Consider the following 6,025-nt stretch of genomic DNA (forward strand, 5'->3'; position numbering starts at 1 on the left):
CAGACTTTTAGATTTTTTGCTGAATTAAATCGCGTTTTGTGTGTGTTTGTTTTATAATAAACATAAAACACAAAATATTATGTGATTGTAGGAAACTGAGCACTATTAATTGAGCACTTATTAAGTGCCAGGATTTTGCTAAGCGCTTTACAAGCATTCCATCATGTAATACAACAGCTCCTTTTGACGGGCAACTTTAAACAAGTTGCTTAAAGCTAGGTTCTGGTGTCAGACTGTGTGAGCTCAAATCCCATTTAGCAGCTTACTGGCTGAGTACCCTCCAGTGTCTCACCTGCAAAACGGGCATTACGTGGGTAACTACCTCACAGACTTGTGCTGAGGATTGAGTGAGTTAAAACACAAAACAGTATCTGGAGCTCAGAAAGTGGCTGCAATTGCTAAGAGTCTGCTAATAGTACAAGGAAAGTACTACTATGATCCCCATTTTTATGAGGATTTAGGATCTTGCCAGGGGGAGTCACAGTTACTATTTGGTAGTAGTGTGATTGGAACTCAGGCAGTTTGACTTGTGGTAATATGATTCATACTTTTTAAATTGCATATCAAGGCCAAAGGTGGAACATCTGTGTTAGGCTGATTTCCCCAAAGTATTTACATCCAAGTTTTCTTAATTTGAAAAAAAATTTTAAACTAGTATTGAAAAAAGTAACGCATCTTTACTGAAGAAAATACAATGTGCAAATAAGCACATGGATGAAAAACCCATCCCCAGAAGGAAGTACTGCTAATAATACCTGAGCTGTCTTGGGGCTTTTTTTTCTTAGGATTTGATAAAGGAATCTAAAGCCAGAAAGAACCCTCTGCGGGGGGTCCAGACCAGTCTGCCTGGGTATACAGGGAGAGTGCAGCTCCCCAGTCCCCAACCTCCACTTTAGGAGGTCTTGGCAGAGGGCTGAGGAGAGAACTCAGCCAAAGGGAGAAGGGGCCAGGCCTCGGGTGACAGAGGGTATTCTGAGTTCAGAAACTGGACACTTGTAAGAACGAAATGCTAAAGAAACACATCACTACATCCTGCTGCATGTTGGGGCTCAGACACCTCAACCCCGAGGCCCCTCTAAGCGACAGCTATACAAAGAGAAGAGAATCCTACCCTTCTCTCAGTGCCTACAGCTTCAGCCCCAGATCTACACCACTTACAGTTATGGGAACTTGGTCAGATTATTTAGTGCCTCAGTTTCCTCATCTCTAAAATGGGGGCGATAATAGTATCTATCCCTGAGAGCTGCTTCAAGAATTAAATGGGCTCTTATCTGCAAAGTGCTTAGCTTAGGTGTATGGCATACCCTAGGGGCTAATAAACGTTTTATTATACATGTAAGGATCTGTAAATATACTTGTAGCAAGTTTTCAGGATGAAAATTGTGTAAGATTCTTTGGCTAAGGGGGTGCAGTGTTCCTGGCATGAAAAGAAGTTTCTAGTGCATCCCAGTGGAAGGGTGAAGTCCTCGTAACAGTGTTGCCCTCATCTGGGGATGGAGATGGAAATGAGTCACCATAGACATTGTGGCTAGAATTTTTTGTTGTTATTCTAAGGGCTGAAGCAGCTGAGGGCTATTAAACCGTATGGTAAGAACACATAAAACAGAAGGTGATTTTGTGTGGAGGGAAAAGAGACTGGGGAGAGCAGGGGGAGAAGAAGGGGTTAAGGTCCTTGGGGAAAGTGGGGCCCCTTCAATGGGTGTGGCCTTAGAGCAGTGGTAGCCCTAGGAGGACTGGAGGCAGGAAAGCAGGGGCAAAATCTCCAGAAGCGCTCCCAGGCAGAGGGACTAGACAGTGAAAGGGGCTTAGGTTGGAATGGATTTACTTTCATAAAATTGGAATCATCTGTTCCACCACTCAGGGGCTGAGTTAGATTGGAACTGGAGGATCAGCCCCTTCCCTTAATGTGTATCAGGCCCTGCCCGACATATGTCCCCATGGGAAGCGTCAGGATACTCATAAACTCCCAAGTGGTGGTTCTCAAGCTTTATCAGACTTCAGAATCACCTGGAGTGGTCGGGAGAGAGGGGTAGTTAAGCATACAGACTTCCCAGTAAGATTCTCATTCACAAGTGTGTCATGGACCCAGGAATCTGCATTTGTGGCAGTTGTGCTAAGACTAGGCTACAAGTGTGCCCTATGGCTGCTCCTAGAAACACTGCCCTAAGACGGTGGAGACAAGAAAGAAAAGAAAAGAGGACTGCCCTGGTGGCACAGTGGTTAAGAATCCGCCTGCCAATGCAGGGCACTTGGGTTTGAGCCCTGGTCTGGGAAGATCCCGCGTGCTGCGGAGCAACTAACCTCGTGTGCCACAACTACTGAGCCTGCGCTCTAGAGCCCATGAGCCACAACTACTGAGCCAGCACACCACAACTACTGAAGTCCACGCGCCTAGAACCCGTGCTCTGCAACAAGAGAAGCCACCGCAATAAGAAGCCCGTGCACTGCAACAAAGAGTAGCCTCCACTCGCCGCTATGAAGAACCAACGCAGCCAAAAATAAAATATAAATAAATTTATTTTTAAAAAAAGAGAAAAAGGGAGAAAGAAAAAGAAGGGAGGAAGGAAGGAAGGAAGGAAGGAAGGAAGGAAGGAAGGAAGGAAGGAAGGAAGGAAGAAAAAGAAAGAAGAAAGAAAGAAAGAAAGAAAGAAAGAAAGAAAGAAAGAAAGAAAGAAAGAAAGAAAGAAAAGAAAAAAGAAAAGAACGAAAGGAAAGAAAAGAACGAAAGGAAGCAGAAAACATTGCTCATAGTAAGGGTTTTTTGGTTGTTTCAGTGAGCACTGGGGATTGAATATATATTTCTTACTGAGGGTCATGGTCAAAAATGTTTGAAAGCTGCTGCTCTAAGGTGAACTCTGGAGCCTTGGTGGGAGGGGGAGGGCTGAATTTGAACTTTAGGGCTTGCCTAGACAAGACACAGTGAGCAGGGGACAGAGAAGAATGGACACCTTTGTTACATTTTAGTCATTCAACAGATTTATTGAGCATCTACCTATGTGCCAGGCCATATTTAAGACACTGAGGATACAATAGTAAAGAAGAACAAAGTCTACTCTCCAGGACAAACAAAACACATGGATATGCAATATAATGTTGGTAAGTGATAAGAGCTACGAAAAAGACTCACTTGTTATAGGAAGGAGGGCCTGACAGGGGTGCTGATCTAGAAAGGATGATGGAGGAGGTCTCTTGAAGGTGTGGCACTGGAACTGTGCCCTAGATAAAGACAGCAAGCAAACTGTGAGAATATCTGGGGAAGGAGCTTTCCATGCAGAGGGACAAGCAAGGGCAAAATTTCTTTTTATACCATGAACTCTGCTCTCTCCCCTCACCAAAGAACCATACACAATTTACATTCTGAAACTGTACTACCAGTATATTTACAGATCCTCACACATGATAAAATATTCATTAGCTCCTACTATATGACATAGGTGGGAACACATTTATTTATTTATTTATTTATTTATTTATTTATTTATTTATTTATTTATTTAATTTTGGGCTGCATTGGGTCTTCATTGCTGTGAGTGGGCTTTCTCTAGTTGTGGTGAGCAGGGGCTACTCTTCTTTGTGGTGCACAGGCTTCTCCTTGCGGTGGCTTCTCTTGTTGCAGAGCATGGGCTCTAGGCACACAGCCTTCAGTAGTTGCAGCACGTGGGCTCAGTAGTTGTGGCTCGCAGGCTCTAGAGCACAGGCTCATTAGTTGTGGCACACGGGCTTAGGTGCTCCGCTGCATGTGAGATCTTCCCGGACCAGGGATCGAACCCCATGTCCCCTGCATTGGCAGGCGGATTCCTATCCACTGCACCACCAGGGAAGTCCAGAACGTATTTATTTTTAAAAAATTGGGATTATCTGTACATTCTGCTCTATAATCTGACTTTTCACTTGCTTATGACATTTGGTTTTGGTCTTTTTTTTTTTTAACTTTTTAGTAGTGAACATTCGGGAAAGTCTATTGGAAAGGACAATTCCCGGCCTTTCCTCTCCCGCAGGCCTGCTCTTTAATGGCAGACCCAGCCCTTGTCCGCCTGCCTGTCTCTGGTGTCAGGGCTGGAAATCATCTGACTGGGGTCTGCATGGTTTCCAGCAGTGGCAAAAGACTCTCGACACTGTGACTTCTTTTCTCCTGTGATGTATTCACAGCACAGCCGGCCTCAGCTGTCACCTTTCAGAGGGACTCGGCAGCCTGCCAGTGCAGACAGCCTCAGACCACATGCGGTGAAGTCCAGGCCCCTGACGAGAGAGAGTCCTCTCTGCTCTGCCCAGACCAGATTCAGAAGGGACTGGATGAGACCAGATCTCGTCTCCGGAAGGCTCTCAGGACCAGCCCACTTCAGAGGAGAGACGATATCAAACTGGGCAAGTCCAGGAGAGAATAACCAGCTCAGGCAGTAAAAAGCCAAGAACTAGGATTATATTTATACAAGGCAGAGTTAGAGGCACTGGTAGCGTTAAGACGAGGGGATGAAAGGTGTAGGGGAGGGAGAGGGTACGTGAACTTATGTTGCTTACACCCACAGCGTTCCATCTTGTGTCCTAATTGGCTGTCCATGACTGTCCTCCTCTTTCATTTTTTATTCAGAAATACTCAATGATTAAAAAAAGAAAGAAAAAAAATACAACCATGGGAAAGAAATCTTAACATCATAGAGGATCACCTCCATCCTTATATGCATCAATATTTGGAGGGTGAGAAGTGAACGTAATGACCAGAAGTGGTTGTTTAAAAAGAAAAAATAAGGAAGAGAAGAAAAATATACAACCATACCAAAAATACTCAATGAGCATCTACTATGTGTTAGAACTGTGCTGTCCAATACCATAGCCACTAGCCACATGTAGCTACTTAAAGTTAAAATTGAATACAACTTAATAACCAGTTCTTTAGTTGCACTAGCCACATTTCAGGTGCTCAGTAGCCACAGGTGGCTTGGGGCCAGGTACTGGACAGTGCAGATACGGGGCACTAACATCATAGTAGAATGTTTTATTGCAGCGCTGTGCTAGACCCTGGGTTAGACACCAGCAATAGATCCAGGTGTAATCAATCAGTCACTGCCCACACAGAACTCCCAGTCAAGTGAGAAAGACAAGCAAATGAGAAATTATGCTAGGCTGGGGAAAGTGTGTGGTCTTTGTAAGCACAAAGGAAAGATGGCTAACTCAGTCTGGAGGAAGACAGGAATGGTAGGCAAGACTTGAGGGTAGAGAGGGAGATGGCCTGTAAGCTGAGGATATAGTTAGGCAGAGATAGGTGAGGGAAGTAAGGAGCCCTGGGCAGAGAGAACAGCTATGCAAGGATTCACAGGTGACAGCTGAAAAGCCAAGGAGCTGCAAGCAGTTTCAACCATTGTAGCATATAGTATGGGTGGTAGAGGTGGAAGTTGAGGCTCAAAAGGTATATACCAAACCTTATAGACCTCATGAAGGAATTTGGATATTAGCTATCTGTTGTGTATAAGAAACCATCCCAAAGCTTAGCGGCTTAAAATGGCAACTGTTTATTTGCTCACATTTCTGTGGGTTGGCAAATTGGGCTGGGCTGAGCTCAGCTGGGCTGTTTTTCTGATGGTTACTCCTGGGGTCGCAGTCATCTGATTGCTCAGCTGGGGCTGGATGGACTCAAATGCCATATGTCTGGCATTCGGTGCTACCTATTGGTTGGGCCATGTGTCTTAAACAGGCTTGCCTGGGCTTCTTCCCATGGTGGCAGTGTTCCAAGGTGAGAGCAGAAACTACTAGAACTTTTGAAGCTTAAACTCAAAAGTAACACAATGTCACTTCCACCACATTATACTGGTCAAAAGAAGTTACAAGGCCAGCTCTGATAGGAGAAGCTACAACAAATTTGTGGCCATTTAAATCCATTATACCCTGGGATGATGTTGGCCTGAAACAGGGCGGTGGGTAGAGAGAAGTGGAGAGACTTTTATTTTCAGGATATTTTGGAGTCAGAATTGAGAGGTCTCGGGGTTTGTTCTGGAACAAAGAGGAGAGGGTGAAGTTACAAATGACTCCT

Source organism: Balaenoptera physalus (genome assembly GCF_965194825.1).
Source record: "Balaenoptera physalus genome assembly, chromosome: 7".
NCBI lineage: Eukaryota > Metazoa > Chordata > Mammalia > Artiodactyla > Balaenopteridae > Balaenoptera > Balaenoptera physalus.